The 16,114-nt window shown below is 44.7% G+C and overlaps 1 protein-coding gene and 1 long non-coding RNA gene across 12 annotated transcripts in view; one reads left to right on the top strand and one right to left on the bottom strand.

Annotated features, from left to right (window-relative positions):
* Positions 1-15,740, bottom strand: part of LOC140628113 (neuroligin-4, X-linked) — a 330,655-nt gene extending 314,915 nt beyond the window's left edge. For 5 of the 11 annotated variants that reach the window (XR_012026510.1, XR_012026509.1, XR_012026511.1 and 2 more), the window contains exon 1: positions 6,876-7,413. The gene's annotated coding sequence lies outside the window, so the exon portion shown is untranslated. Of the gene's footprint in view, positions 1-3,980; positions 4,222-5,888; positions 6,062-6,271; positions 6,400-6,875; positions 7,414-15,596 lie in introns of those variants that run through there. The other 6 variants (XM_072817068.1, XM_072817069.1, XM_072817070.1 and 3 more) reach the window with 6 other exon arrangements.
* LOC140628115 (uncharacterized) lies at positions 6,663-13,987 on the top strand. Its single transcript, XR_012026516.1, has 3 exons — positions 6,663-7,412; positions 8,195-8,278; positions 13,000-13,987. It is a non-coding gene; the product is annotated as an uncharacterized lncRNA (long non-coding RNA).
* Positions 15,741-16,114: the final 374 nt, after the last annotated feature.

Below are 16,114 nucleotides of genomic sequence, written 5' to 3'. Positions count from 1 at the left end.
CACTTTGCAGGTCACCCACAGGATGAATATTTTAATATGACTTACATTTGGGAAAACGATGGAGAGAAGGATGGGCAATGGGGCAAAATCACATCTTTCCTTCTGGTATTTTTTGCATTGGTCTAATGTGTTACATTGGCTGAGGAAAAAAAAACATCTTATGCAAGAAATATCTCTTGGTTATGCTTGTGCATCTGGGCATCTCTGTGCATATAAACACACACAATTCAATTCTTACCACATCCCTTGAGATGATGATGCATTTGTTTAAAAAATGTGGGGTGTTTTTTTACATTTTGCCACCTAGTGCATTCACAGCTCTACTTAAGTAGGAAGCATTTGCAAACAATAAAGGCACGTGATCTCAATGGGTTCTGGTCTCCGCACCCGCCCTGCTGTTTCTGAGAGCACCGTTCATTGCTGCGGACCATCCAAGTAATGGAATGTGTGTCCCTGCCCTGGTTCTGAGCCACACATTGGTGATGTTGATACAGGAAACAGGGAACATGACACCGAGAGCAAATCCCATCAGGGCTACGGGAGGCCTCTGCCACGCTTTGCAGAAATAAACACCAACCCGCAGAGCTGCGGCCTATCCGTGCCACTCAGTTTCCTCAACCGTGGTTCCTTTCTTTTAAAGGATCCCAAACCTGACCAAGAAATGCAACTTCAAACCAACCAAATCATTAGTTTGCACTGTAGAAAGAGACCAGGCACAGTTCCACGTTTCAAAGCCATGACCGAAGACTCGTAAGTAGAGTGGAAGGGTGGTTGCCAGGGGCTGGGTGAAGCGAGAAAGAGGCAGAAGGGATCCCTGGGCATAACCACCTTTCAGCTAAGCAAGATGAGCAAGGTCTAGAGGGTGGCTGGCACCATCTTGCAGCGAGTTGGCCATCCTGGGCTGTGCCCTCAAAAGTTGGCTAAGAGGGCGGATCTCCGGTTCCACGGTCTTACCAGGATACGGTAAAATGCAAAAACGCGCCTGGAACGATAAGGTCAAGATCCTGAAACCCGAATGCTCAGCAGTATGAACGCGTACAACCAAGAAGGTCCGACTGTAATCCCAAAATAGCCCTCGGTTACTGTAGCAAGTCGCTATTTATAGAACACACGTTTCAAATAAAGCCACCCAAACAAAACTCTGGATTATTTCCACACATTTCCAAACAGCTGCGAAAGCACATGCCTTTTCATTAACACTATCCTGAATCAAGATCTGACTCCTGGAGATTCATTCCAGTGAGGCTTTAGGGTTTATGCTTCCTCATGTCGCCCACATTATGCAAAGATTGCGCTCTCCCCTTCCAGAATGGGGACAATACGACGTCATCTTACTCCACAGTTTACGTTTGTTTGGTGGGGTTCGGTCTCTTTTTCCTTCAGGTACCACTTCTGGGAGGAAGGACAGGGGTTTGGCGAGATAAGAGCACCGACCTGGCAACTGGCTGGCCAAGCTGCACAGGCAGGTGGAGCTCAGGTAACCACACACCTGGGACAGGTGAACTCCGCGCTCAGTGTCTGCAGTTTGAACAGAACCCCAAGTGGACTGGCTGTGCTCCACCACCAACCTTCCACCCCTGTGAATTTTATCAGCCTTTTATGTATTTATCTTTGTTTGTTTGTTTAGTAGAACCTCTGCAGATAGAAAAAGCTTCACATACATGTTGGCTGGAAGGTCATAAATGGCAAAATGGCAAACTCGTAGGCAGTACCACTTGTTTTCTTTCTCCCCCTCCCTCCCGCTCACTTGTGCTCCTCTGTCCTCCACAAGAAAAATGAGGGTTTCCCATCCTGCCATTCAGTAGGCAGAGAACAGTGCAGGCTTTGAAAGGCCCAGTGTAGGTTGTTTAGAGAAAAATGATAAAACTGGAAAATATTCATTGAGTGAATGGGGCATGAATGTCCGCCGCACACAACAGATGACCTAATTGCCGAGAGCCACGTGACCTTCCCGGGCGAGATGCTCACTTTCTCTCCCTGAGCGGGCAAAAGCTGTATATTTGATTTGCAACTGGTAGCGGTTTCAAGTTTAAGAAATCACTTGTGACTACATAGAAGGCACAGTCTGTCTTAACATCGCGATTATTACTTAATGTGATTAAGTAGAACACGAAGTCTCTTCTCAAAGGATACGGTCTCCAGGAAAAAAATTCAAATAAATAAATAAATAAATAAATAAATAAATAAATAAATAAATAAAATTGAGCAACTGGCTTAAACTAACCCCCGAACGTGTTTTTCCTCATTTGGGAATATCACATATATCGTGAAGGTGGAAAACAGGATAGAAAGAACACAGGCCGGTTTATATACCAAAAAATAAAAATTAAAAAAAAAAAAAATCTGTTCCTTGCAGTTGCAATCAGCATGCTGAAATCAGCTCTCACCATGTTTGGAATTTAAGTACGTTTTAACCAGATAAGCCTATCTGCAGAGTGAGAGTTTAGGGACTTAAAAATACTGTTATATTCAAACTTCATTTGCATGAAATAAATTCCATCAACAAGTTGCATCACTGACAATACTCAAGCACGTACTCAATGTTGGAAATGCGGAGTGCCAATTAAAAAGAAGAGAATCTTAAAACAGAAGCCGGATCCCATGCACTTGAATGTTTACTTTTGTGAGAACCATCCCCAGCCTTTTTTCTTTTTCCCTCTCTCTCTCTTTTTTTTTTTTTTCTTTTTCTTTTTTAGTCTGGGCATAAGACCACTATATTCTAAAGAGTTCTGAAAAAGACCCTTGCACATTCTGAAAGCAATGTAACAGGCTTAGTCGGTAAGCACGCTATCTTTGTGCAGAGACCAGAAGCCTTCCACAAATTACTACAAAGAAAACCAAATGAAAAGGCCAAGTTCAGAAATAAAGAGAAGCCTCATATACTTATCATTAGTCTACACAATCCACGCCAAAAAAAAAAAAAAAGAACTTTCGACAATCCTCAAGTTCATTCACTTGCAAATTTCCTAACAGCTCTGTACCTGCCTTAACCACCTCCTGTGGCAATCACTCATATTTCAAGTATCTTTTCTATTCTTAGATTTACATGAGAAATTAGCAGGACTGCTGGATTTAAGGCAAAATGTACGTTCGGCATTATTTGTTTAAGGAAAAATAGTACAAAAGAAAGCAACGATTCCTTTCCCCCGGAAAAATATGTCAAAACACCTTAAAGTCGGCATCAAAGCACAGCTATTATTATGAAAATACAATTATCATTCAATCCCAGCTCCAAACCATTCTGGTTTCCCAAAGAAAACAATGCTCTCGTTTGAATTCAGTGATTTAAAAGTGATGAAGTCATTTTCGACTTGAACCACAGGCCCTGACTATTTTATTACATGTCAGAGATGATGCTCTTTAAAACTGCCATAAATAGCAACCATATGCCATACATACAAGCCACATATATAATTATAAATATATAGATATTGCATTTTCTTGGATAACACAGTACTGCAAGTCTAATCCGAAAAAATATATATAAATAGTTGCAAAGCCCTTGTGAAATTCTCATGTTCTCGATATGGAGAGAAATGCAAAAAAAAAAAAAAAATCAGATTTTTTTTCTTTTTTCTTTCTTTTTCTTTCTTTCTTTCTTTCTTTCTTTCTTTTTTTTTTTTTTTTTTTTGGAAATAAGGGTTGGATGCAACCATGTGCCATCATGCCATCCAGCTTGCTCTCCATCCACACAGGGAAACCTATCTCCTGGCGATTTTCACAATTGCTCTTAACCTCTTCCCACCGAGAACTAAAGGCACGACACACTTTTCCCCTCGCCCTCCCTCTCGCCCCAGCGCCCCTGCAAAAGTGCAGATTTCTGCTCATTTCTCTGGGGTCTGACACCCTCTAAGAAAACGGTGAGCATGTCCCTTCCAAGCATGGAGCTCGGTGAGCAAGTGATGCTGCTTTGTTCGGTCTGAAAGTCAGGTCTTTTTCTCTCCTGGTCCTTTATTTTGTGGCTGAGCAAGGGTACCTACCAAGCGCGGTCTTCAGCTCGCCCTCGTCTACGCCGCCCGCAGAACGCCCACACAGCCTGGAAATTCTGCATCGGGGTAACTAGGTCTCCCTAAACTTTTTCTTTCTCTCTCTTTTTATTTTTTCCTTCTCTGCGTCTCTCACATCATGCTGAGTGCTGACTCTGGGCAGGGACCTCGCTCGCCCCACCTCTCACTAGGAGACAGTTAATGCAACGCGCCCTTGATGCTTGAAGCCCTGCCAGCGGTGGATCCCTTCAAAAAGCATAGGATATGAGCACATAAAACCGTTCCCCCTCAACTGACCAAATAGGAAAAAAAAAAAAAAAAAAAAAAAAGAAAAAAAACCAAATGAAAAGAAGAATCCATACTACCACCTTGTGGATTCTTCTCGCAAGAACAGCACCTGCTAGGTTGAATAAACCACACACACACACACACACACACACACACACACACCCTAGTCGGCAGCCCTCACCCCAAATTTAAGTTGGGTCCAAGAGGCAGATTGAGGATGCGCGCCCCGGGTGCAGGCCTGCGCTCCGCGCGCTCCCCGCGCTCCCCGCGCTGCGACTCCCCGCCACCCCCGGGCCCCCCACGCCGCCAGCCCCGAAAGAGCAGCCCGGGGCTCCGGAAATAAATACGGAGAGACCCGCACCTGCCGGCAGCGCAGAAGGAGGAGTCGCAGAAAAGACAACCCGCGGTCAAAAAATAACAAAATATTAATAAAAATAATAATAATAAAAAGGAAGGAAAAAAATCCAGCAAGCCGCGGGGACGGGGACGGGGACGGGGACGGGAACGGGGACGGGGACGGGGACGGGAACGGGGACGGGGACGGGGACGGGGACAGGGACGGGGCGGGAGGGATGGAGAGGACGTCCCTCGGAGCGAGCGGGACGCGCGCCCAGGTGTCCCCGCCGGGCAGGGCTGCGGGGCCCTCAGCGCCCCGGGCGACAGGGCGCCGTGTGTGCGGCCAGCAGGCGCCGGAACGGGCGCCCGGGCCCAGGGATGCGCGCAGCCAGACAGACCCCGGGGCGGCCCGGGGGCCCCGCGCCCCAGCCTGCGAGTCTGCGCGCCCTCCGGGGGCCCCGGGGAGCCGGGGCTGGCGGGGGGGGTGGGGGGGGCGCTGGGAGGCGGCGGGCGTCCGGGGCAGCGGGCGGGGGTCCCAGCGCCCCCGAGCCCCCGAGCACCCCCCGCCGCGGGGTGTGCGCCCAGCGCCGCGCCCCCGCCGCCCCCGCCCCCGCCCGCGCTTCCGCAGGTCGAGCCACGCGGCCGCAGGGGCGCCGCGGCGGCCTGGGGGAGGGGCAGGACGCGAGTTCCCAGGCCGGCTCCGGGGTCTCCAGGCCCCCCCGCTGCCCCCACCCCCGCTCGGGCAGCCGGGGGCGGTCACAGGGCCCAGCGGGCTGGGAGGGGGCCCCCGGCCGCGCGGCGCTGGGGCGCGGGTGGGGGCGGGGGCCGCGGGCCGCGGGCGCTGGGGGTGGCGGGGCACGGGGGAATTGTGCAGCGCGGCCGGCGGCTGCTTCGGGACGCGGGTTTGTGCCGGGCGGCCCGGGGCTGTGGGGGTGGCCCAGGTCGGCCGCGGCTCCCCAGAACCCCCCCGCGGCACAGCCCAGGGTGCCGGCCGGCCGTGCGCCCCGCGGGCTCGGCTCCCGGGAACCCGCTTCCCTGCGGGCACCGAGCGGGGGCTGCATCCCCCGAGACCCGCGCCGGGGCGCCCGGCGCCCGTCCCCGCAGCTACCAACTTTTGTGGTCCTGCAGCCGGGCGGGCCGGGCGAGCTGGGGGGAGGGGGAGGGGGGCCGGCCGCAGCCGCGTGCCCCCCGGGAAGGTCCAGGCCACAGCCACGGGCTCCGGGAGCAGCGCACCCCTCCCTCCTGCCCGCCGCTGGCCTCCCCCCTACCCAGACGCACGGGCAAAGGGGGGCACGGAGCCCGCTCCCCAGCTTTGCAGAAACAGCTCGAAGCTACCGTCATCGGGTCTCCGCCCGGGGTCTCCGGCGCGCCCGGGTCGCTCCCCAGCGAAGCCCAGCCAGGTCCTAATCAATCACGTGCGTTATTTCGTGCATCACACCAGCCGTCATCTTCTACGGAGCCAGCAGAGAGGAAGGAGGAAAAAAAAAATTGCTTAATGCAACCCCAGCCAAGCCTGTTTTCCTTTTTTCTCTCTGGTTAACCCAAAAAAAGCACCCCAGGAGGTGGAAGCTGACAGTTTCCTTAAAGAAGAAGGAGGGGGGGGGGGGGTTAAAAAAAAAAGAAAGAAAGAAAGAAAGAAAAAAAGCCCGTTGGTTGCTCACAATCTCCAGAAGTACTCCTGTCTTCATCGCCAGTCCCGGTTTGCAGGGAACTGGCGCTTTTCTCCTGCTCCCTCTCTACTGCAGATAAAATTTTTTTTTTCCTCCTCTCCCCGCCACACTCTTCTGTTTATTTGTATGGAAGACGGCGCTACTTTGTAAACACATCACACACGGCCCCAGAGCCGTTCAAATAGCTGATTGCAGCAAAATGCTTGCAAACCACGGTGGTCTCGATTTTCTTTTCTTTCTTTTTTTCTTTTTTTTTTTTTAAGTCCGAAGGGGCAAAAAAAAAAAAAACAACCAAACAAACAAAAAACAAAAATCAAATGCTTCTGTGGAGATGTGCATGAAGCTGGCACAGGACACGCCGCACATACATGTCCACGCTCCCACCCACACCTAAGACATGGAGCGGCAGATGGGAGAAAGTCCTGTCCGGATTTGCAAAATAAAATGAAATAAAAAGGCCAGATGGAGCGAAGCCCCCAACGCTTTTGGTGAGGCTCGTTGTCTTTTGCCGGGGAGCACACGCGAGTCCCGGGGCCGAAAAGGCTGTAAAAAGAGAAATCCGGAACCCAGAGACACATCTGAAAAAGGCACCTACCTTAGTCGTGGCAAAGCTGCAGTGGCTCCAAGTGTTCTTTTGCACACATCCAGATTTTTCTAGGGAAGCCTGAGTGAGGGTAGGATTCGGGAGGCTGTGTGGTCCAGGAGCCTGTGCTTGCTTTCTCTCGAATCCCAAGCAGATCTGCTCATCCAAAGGAATGTGGGGACCACCGGCTGGTCCTTGTGGAGGAAATTCGTCGTGTCTGCCCCCGAAGAGTCGGGAAGAACAAGCAACACAGTCCGAGCAGGGAGGGCAGACCGAGGTCTGAATAAGAGCTCTGTGCTGAGAGACAGAGACGGGTCTGCAAGGAAAAGGGGAGATTGAAGAGAGAGCTCCCGATGTCTCCCCGGTCCCCCTCTGCTATTGGACCAAACTGAATGGAATTTACAAAGCCAGCAGCCAATAGATCTCCGCACTGGGTCCCATCACTACAGAAACCACATCCACAGCTACAAGCGAATGCAAAGAGCAGCTAATCCCAGTGCAAACCAGCTGTAACCGAGGTCCCCTCCCGGGGCCGGGGTGGCGGAACAGGTGAGCGCGTCACGCTGGGCCACCGGGGCTCGGGCGCGGTGCAGGCTGCTCTCGGGCAGGACCCTCCCCGGCAGACGCGCTACAGTATTTGCAAACATCCTTAACTCTTGGAGGGTGCGCAGGGCAAGAGTGCCGGCGGGTACAGCCCTTCCCGGTGGCCAGGCTGACAGATGCGTTCCGGTTCGGGGTGTCATCGTGCCTCTCTCTGGCAAGCCAAAATTCTTGGCAGCAAAAGGACAGTGAAGGTCTGTAAAGGACAGAGCCTCCTTTACGCCCAGGTGATGGGCTGATACCTTTTGTTTGGTCGCGTTCTTTTCCGAGACAGTATTTTTGTTGTTGTTGTTTCATGAATAAAAGGGTGGAGATGTTGCTAGGATTTGGCCAGTTATTTTTAAATAACTCATCTTCACTTGCAGGGTCCAGGAGTTTATCTTTCCCCGGCCAACTTCCAGGGTGGTGCTGTGGCCCAGTATTTATCATGGGAGTTGGAGGGAGTTGGCTCTGAATGGGCAATGTCTGGAGTCCCTAACTGATAAGTCACTAAACCGATAAAGCCCCGCACAGTGTGGCGCGATATGAGCACAGATTCCCAAACCACGTTGCTCGGGGTCAAATTCCACATGACCTTAGGTGTGTAGTTTAAATGTCTGGTCTCTGCATCTGTAAAATGGGGTGGATGGACGTCATCACTGCCTCATTGTATCATTGTGATGAGCTAACACAGGACTCAACATGCAAGATGCTCTAAAGTAGTGCTTGCTTTTCTTAAAATTATTTCACAGGCCTACGAATGTATTTGTTGAAGGCAAAAGATGATGGCCGCTACCCAGACGACTTGGATGGCAAACTTAGGCATCCAACCTGCCGTAAGTGTTTGCTGTGTTGGCCTAATTAGGGACTCCGCACAAGTTTTGAGAGAGGAGCTCATGGGGGATGTGGCCACTAAAGGGGAAGGTGAGGCGTACTGAGTCGGGGGATCTACTTTCATATCAAGTGTCCACCCTTGCTAGCTTTGACTTGCTGGAAAGTCTGTCGTATTCTGTGAATCTGGGAGATTACATCTGCTAAGCAGTGACTTAAAATAGCTCTTTTGTGGGTTTTTCAGGATGATTAAGTGAGATACTATGCATGAAAACACCTTTTACCAGTACCTTGTATACAAATACCTATGTCTGCATATATATAAGATATGTATCCAATAATAGAAGAAACATGTGTTTTATACAAATAGATATTTAATCGGATAGATATGTAAGATCCAGTAACATAATAGTATTGCTAATAAATACACCCTTTTCCCTAAATCAATGACCTAGATCGATATCAATACAAAAAATATAGACGTAGACACATGTATCTGGCAAGGCAGAGGTTAGAAAAGAGTTTCCACTTGAACATAATACTTTATAGGAGGCCAAAAAGTCATTGACTTTGCCAAGAATATATTAATTAATTGATTGATTTATAAATTCAAGTATTAAAATAAATAAATAAATAAATAAATAAATAAATAAATAAATAAATAAATAAATTCAAGTATTTGTTGAGCATGGGCATGGTCCTAAGCACGGAATATGCATTTGTAAGTCACAGCCCTTTATTTTTGAAGAAGCATACGGTCTAGTGGGTAAGGTAGCCAACAGTGTAAGAAAAAGAAATGATTACAAGAGGGTGTGGGGAAAATCCTGTGATTCATGAGTTCTTAGGGATCCATAGAGGTGGAAATGCTGAAGGAAGGGTCTTTCTTTGAAAGAGAAGTAAGTAGTCGTTGATCAGGTGCAGAAGTTGAGGGAGAAAAAGCTCTGGAAACACCGTGGATAATGTGCAGCATCAACTACGTACATGTGGGATTTGAAGCGTGGAGGGTGTGGTGTGAGCAAGGCACGGGGTGCGCAAAGAAAGGAGATAAGACAAGAGGGTAAAGAAGCGTTCGGAGACCTGTTTATGGAGGATCTTGAAGGCCATAGGGAACAAGTGGAGTTTATCCCATAACTGATAACGTAGTGTAAGCCCTGGTAGGGGAGAAATAATCAGATTTACATTTTAGGACAATCCCGATGGGGCAATATGGAGAATGAGTTAGAGGGGGACAAAATTATGGGAACAAGGGAGATTATTTTCTGAAACTCTTGGAAGGGTGGATGTCATAAATGATGTCCGGAAAAACAGAGAGAGAGAGAGAGAGAGAGAGAGAGAGAGAGAAGACACAGTGAACCCTAAATGCAGTCTTGGCTAACCCAGTATTGGGCAATACTAAGTCATGCCTCAGCTACTTACAAGGATTAAAAAAAAATAACAAAAACAGAAATATGATTAAGTAGAATAATAATTATTAGTGTAATAGTAATATATGCTATTTGATTAACTGCCACACAGTATTGGAGATATAAATATGTATGATATACAAGATGCTGAAAATCTAAGAGGGTGTTAAATCAGTAAAATCCAAGGTGATATATGGTATATGCCATCTTAGGAGCATAGGAGAAGCATAGCCTGCTTCCTGAAGGGAAGATGAGAAAATCTCTCATACATAAAGAAGGTTTTTTTTACTGGGAATTGGAGAGCAGAGGTGGGAGATCATTCCGAGTGAAGAAAGCCTGGAAGAGAGAAATGGACATGGAGTAGACAGAGGTTCTGAACGTGCCGAAGGACCACCCTGTTAGCTGTTCCACACTCTTGGAACTCAACCCCATGGATCCAGATTTAGTAGACCTTGAGTTAGCTCTATGGACCTGAATTTTTTTGGACATTTTGCTAAGTGAGTCTTCTTTTTTAAGAAGCCCTCAAATTAAACCATGAACATATTAATGGTGGTGAGTTTATGGTAGGTTCATAGCATCCATGAAGAAGAAGAAGGAGACATAGATCAGACCAAGTTATGGATGGTCATGGACACCCATTCACTGGAATCGTGGCTGGCTTTAGCACACAAGAGGCACGGATTCACTTTTAGGAAGTTTACACAGAAGCATTTTAGGGTATAGCTTCGTTTTGGGGACGGCTTATCGCAGGAACATTCCAGAACAGGGGAGTACCGTTGGTAATCCATTGCAGCATTCATAAACTAAGGTGGCGACGGTAAAGGCTAAAAACAAGAAATGGGTGGAATAAATAATCATTACAAGACTTGAAATCATGGGAATTGGTTAACAGCGGGATGGGACCTTAGAACACGAAGAGTCTACAAGATTGCCCTGATGTTGCAAGATGGAAAAGCGAAGATAAATGAAAACATGCAGAACCAAAAGAAGTTGAATGGGGAGAAATACGAAGACTTGACTTTGAGGTGCTCACAGATCAGGTCGATGAGATGGGCACACAGAACTCAGATCATCGGAAGATTGAGATTTGATAGGAATAGGAAGCTGAGAGTTGGGTCAATAAATCTGATGGCAACCCCCATGTGTGGGATACTTGAAATTGTGGTGTAAAAAGGAGAGAAAGTGTTAGCTTAAGCGGAGGGACACGTCTTTGGAGGAACCGACACTGAGTGAGCTGAATGCTATCCTCATTCCGGTATCTAATGGACACAAACCTGACAATTGCTGCTTATTCCAAGAACTCTTTAAAATACTAAGGATGGAAAAATAAGACATGGTTTTTGTCCGTAACTAGCTAATTCTGAGATATTTTTAGTCCATGGCATTTCTCATCAATACAACTGTCCTATTTTATTTTTTTACATACCTATTTATTTATTATATTTTTTTACATTCATTTACCATTGTCGTCACAGTCTTGGGGGAAAAAAAAAAAACCTCTGCAACGTTATGATGGTAAATGGCTTTAGGTGGTCATAATTATATGGGACCACATCAGACCATAAATTTTAAGAAGTTTGAGGAAAGATGGGATATGAAATAATTTTCATATGATCAATGGATTGATCATCGACAGATTGATAGATATACAATAGGTGGATAGAGATTCAGACATATATGTTACATATAATAAGCATAGCTGGATTTCATATTGTACTTAATTTATTACAAAGCACTCAAGTAGTAGTATTCCCAAATTGGATTTAATGACTAGGTTGTAAAATGATTAACGACATCGATTGAATAAAGGGAAACAATGCTGGGAACCTTAAAAATACTTACTCTTGATGTTTTACGAATTCCATTCTTATCATGTCCTCTGATAAATAAACCTGTCCTATCAATGATACAAATTAAACTTGGGACCAGTGTAAGGTAAATTATAATGAATTTCAAATTCACGTCAATCACTTAAAAGAAGTTCTGTGACACTAGCGGAAGGTACATACCTTTCCCTCCACGTCTAGAGACACTTACTTGCAAGAGACACAAGCGATTGTCTTATCTATCCCCATCGGTTTTGTAGGTAAAGTGTTTTATGAGACTTAGAAAGCTTTAGGGAAAGATATTAAAGTTTATATTTTCCAGTAAGAAGGCTGTACATGCCCCTAATGCAATGCTTGCATCTGAGAAATGGGAATAATGAAATCTTCACAGACGAGGGTCCACTTCCAGTATTTCCTAATCTTTTGTCCTTGTGTTATTTCAAATCCATAAAACACCATTAATTATGTAACATGCATCCACGATACGGAGATAGGCTCTGTGCTGACTTTCCATCTGATTATTTTAAATCCTTTCCCTGGTTATTATTTCATCACTGGGCATGATTAGCCTAAATGACTTTTGAATGGCTCTGATTTTTAGAAAATATTCCAGCCCCCGAGTTTCACAGCATTCACTGTGGATGAGAAAGCCATTAACTATTGCTTTTGTGTGAAAACCAAGAACACTGAATCCCAAATAGCTGGAGTTCATTTTTAAATGACATTTGCAGCAACTTTCTCAACTGCTATTGCCTGAGACTTTTTATGAACATCTTTCTCAATGTCCATGTCCCTTTGACAAGTAAGAACACACACTACACTTGAAAATTGTGAAAAATATGCATAAAACTTCCACTCTCCTGGTTACATGGAATTATAGATAAATATATATATACATATATATGTCATATATAAAATGTATACACAAGATAGAGATGGACAATACATTATATACAGGGTTATATAAATTACATATATAATTTATATTATTTATCTATTTATATAATATATAGCTTTAAAAATTATATAAAGTCATATATTATATAGAGTTGTATATAACATATATACAGGGTTACAAACAATATGACATATATTACATATAACCCGTCTTTATTTTATATATAAATATATATTCATAAAATACAATATATCATTATGAATATATAAAGTTGTATGTATGTAGAGTTATACATTTATAACTGCTTATATTTATATTATAAATATAATTATGTATAATATATATTATATTGTATGTATTATCTCAGGTATAATATATACTTCTACATTTCTCTATATTATTATATAAAATCATTGTATATTTTATTTATATTTAATATACAATTAATTAAATATATTTAAATATATGAAATATATGTATATTTTATTTATATAATGTATAAGTATTTAAAATATTCATTATATATTATAGTTATATGTTATAGAAAATATAGAATGTATTGTATGTATAATATAATATAATACAATTATATTCAATAGGGATGCCTGTGTGGCTCAGTGGTTGAGCGTCTGCCTTCAGCCCAGGGCGTGATCCTGGAGTTCTGGAATCGAATCCCGCATCAGGTTCCCAGCATGGAGCCTGCTTCTCCCTCTGCCTGTGTCTCTGCCTCTCTCTCCGTGTCTCTCATGAATAAATAAATAAAATCTTTAAAAAAAAAAAAGCAATAGATACTCATATATATAAAACGTATTATATTAAGTATATGACATTAAATATGTATTTATATATTTGTATATAAAATATTAAAATAATGTTATACAATTATATAATGTGTTACAATTATATTTATATTTAATATATGCATCATTTCATCATTATATATTAGTAGATATTATTCTATATATTGGAGCTGTATTGACATAACTACATGTACATATGTATATGACTTTCTCTATATACGTATATTTTATATAACAGGTAGTTACTTATACTCCCACCATGGTTGATTCATGCCTGATTCTGCCTCTGTATCTTTGTTCTGTGTATGTACACTCCCTCTCTTCCTACTTTCATACTTTATACTTCAGAGAATCTGTCTTTGAAAAGAAAGAAATTTAGCGTTGGGAGGCACAAAAAAGGATGTTTCGTGTTAGGGGTAACATAATGTACTTTGTGTACTGACGCGAGAGCAGACGCCCTCTGTCTTGCTAATGAACGTGTGTCACCCATGCCAGTAGAGAAGTAGAACATCTCTGGAGAATGCCACATGGTTTGCAATTTTTTGAGTCTTAACAAAATGCAGTTGGCATAGGGAAAAGGAGAGAGACAAACCAGAACAGGCTCTTAAATCCAGAGAACACGTGGATGGTCACCAGACGGGAGGTCAGTGGGCAGGTGGGGGAAGCAGGTGATGGTCATGAAGGAGTGCACCTGTGATGAGCACCGGCTGATGTATGGAAGTGCTGAATCATTAAACTGTACACCTGAAACTCATATTACATGGTATGTTAACTAACTGAAATTTCAATAAAGACTTTAAAAACTGAAAAAATAAAGTGTAGTTGGCAAATAAATTATTAGGACGAATGCTGTCTTTTATCCTTTTGAACTAAAGGTTCATTTTGGAATCTCTTTTTAAAGATAACGACTTAGCTTTGCATCATCATCAACAAGTGAAGTTAAGTGTCGGAAATATGTTTGGCACGTGACACATACACAGAGATGTGTGTGTGCAGCTATGTGCATGTGTGTGTATATGTGTACCTGGGAGACCAGAGCAGTGGGAGGATATGTACTAGGACCAATGGATTTGTTTTGAATGGGGATCAAACTCTGTTATAGGGCCTTGGTAGAGTAGTAATATGGTGGTGTTTTCCTGGTATCTATGTCCAAGGATATATAGAAAATAATTGTATTTTCCAAGTTTCTGTGACCAAAACTACACGTGCCACATATCCATGTCAAAAAAAACCACTGGTGCCTTTTGGGCACAGCCAGTGAAGAAGTGAAATCCTCAGTCCATTTGCCAGTGAGGTACTGAATCCCAACTACTATGTGATCTGACAAGTGAATTCTTCCCCACTCGAGTTTTCTGATGAGACCGCAGCCCCTGCCCAGATGACACTGGCGTTGCAGCCCAGGAATGTCCTAGAGCACAGCACCCAGCTAAGCCACAGTCCAACTGCTGATGCCCAGAAGCCGTGAGATAAGCCATATGAGTTTCAGCCTCTAGATCTGGAGTAATTTGCAGTGGCGTAACAAATAATGGTAATAATAGCACGCAAACACATACGTGCGCATTTATGTCTGCCTGGGCAGATATGCATAGTGATGGCAGTAAGCCAGCTGTAGCACGGAGGATCATAAAAGAACACTGAACAAGTTGAACCAATATCCTGCATATTTTAGTTTTCAGAATGGTTGCTTGGCTCTCTCTGACACACCGTAGATGAATGAACCAGAAGTACATCATCTGCTCCTAAATCCTGCCAAAAGTTATCAAATTAGAGGAAAGGCAGACGTTGACAATGAAATCTGTAATTCCTGCATCAAGCAAAATAGATTTCCTGCACCCTGGCTCAGAATTCTCCTCGACAGCCTTCTCACAGTGCACCAAATGAAGGGGTCATTAGGGAATCCACCCTCCACCTGGTCAGCTCTGTGCTAACCAGGGTGAGAGACGCTCGCAAATGTCACCTAATTCCAAAGGGCTTCTAATTTCTTCATATAACCAACCCACTCCCCTGCCCCAATCCTCCATCGGAAAAATTCACTATTCCACCTCCCATGTTCTCAAAGCAATAAATCCACTACTTCTACTAGCATTTAGACAGAGTGTGTGTGTGAGTGCATGTGTGTGCATGTGCACACACCCTGTTCACTGGACTGTAAGCGCCCTAATGCCAGTTTTAAAATGCTCATTAAGGGCAGCCCGGGTGGCTCACCAGTTTAGTGCTGCCTTCGGCCCAGGGCGTGATCCTGGAGACCCGGGATCGAGCCCCACATCAGGCTCCCCGCATGGAGCCTGCTTCTCCCGCTGCCTGTGTCTCTGCCCCCCACCCCCGTGTCTCTTGTGAACAAATAAATAAAATCTTTTTAAAATTTTTAAAAAATAAAAATGCTCATTAGTGGGCACCTGGGTGGCTCAGTCGGTTAAGCATCGGACTCTTGGTTTCAGGTCAGGTTGCAATCTGAAGGCTGTGAGATTGAGCCCCATATCGGTTCCATTCTCAGCAGAGTCTGCTTCAGATTCTTGCCTTCTTCCTCTGCACATCTCCCCTGCTCATGCACATGCTCTCTCTCTAAAATAAATAAAATCTTAAAAGAATAAATAAAAATGCTCATTACTTTTCACAAAAAAAGAAGTTGAATTTTGCTTCATTTTCTCTGGTCTACTTTCTTCTCATAAATTGGGCTGATTACTCTGAAAACATTCATCAACATTTCCTGGGAAGGGTGGCTGTCACCGTGTCTTCCTCCCGACACCGTGTCATCCGTGGGTGTTGAGATTCCCACCTTGGGGAGACCATCGTGAAATCATTTGCAAATGTCACCTAATCCACTCATAAAATCCCTAGCCCTCTAGAATGAAATGAAGTAACACGGTTTTGATTATCAGCGTGAAAACGTGAAGCGCCGGGTGAACACGATCCC

The sequence above is a fragment of the Canis lupus genome, chromosome X (assembly GCF_048164855.1).
Source record: "Canis lupus baileyi chromosome X, mCanLup2.hap1, whole genome shotgun sequence".
NCBI classification, from domain to species: Eukaryota; Metazoa; Chordata; class Mammalia; order Carnivora; family Canidae; genus Canis; species Canis lupus.
Note: the sequence above shows the minus strand (reverse complement) of the source record. Positions and strands in the feature narration are given on the sequence as shown.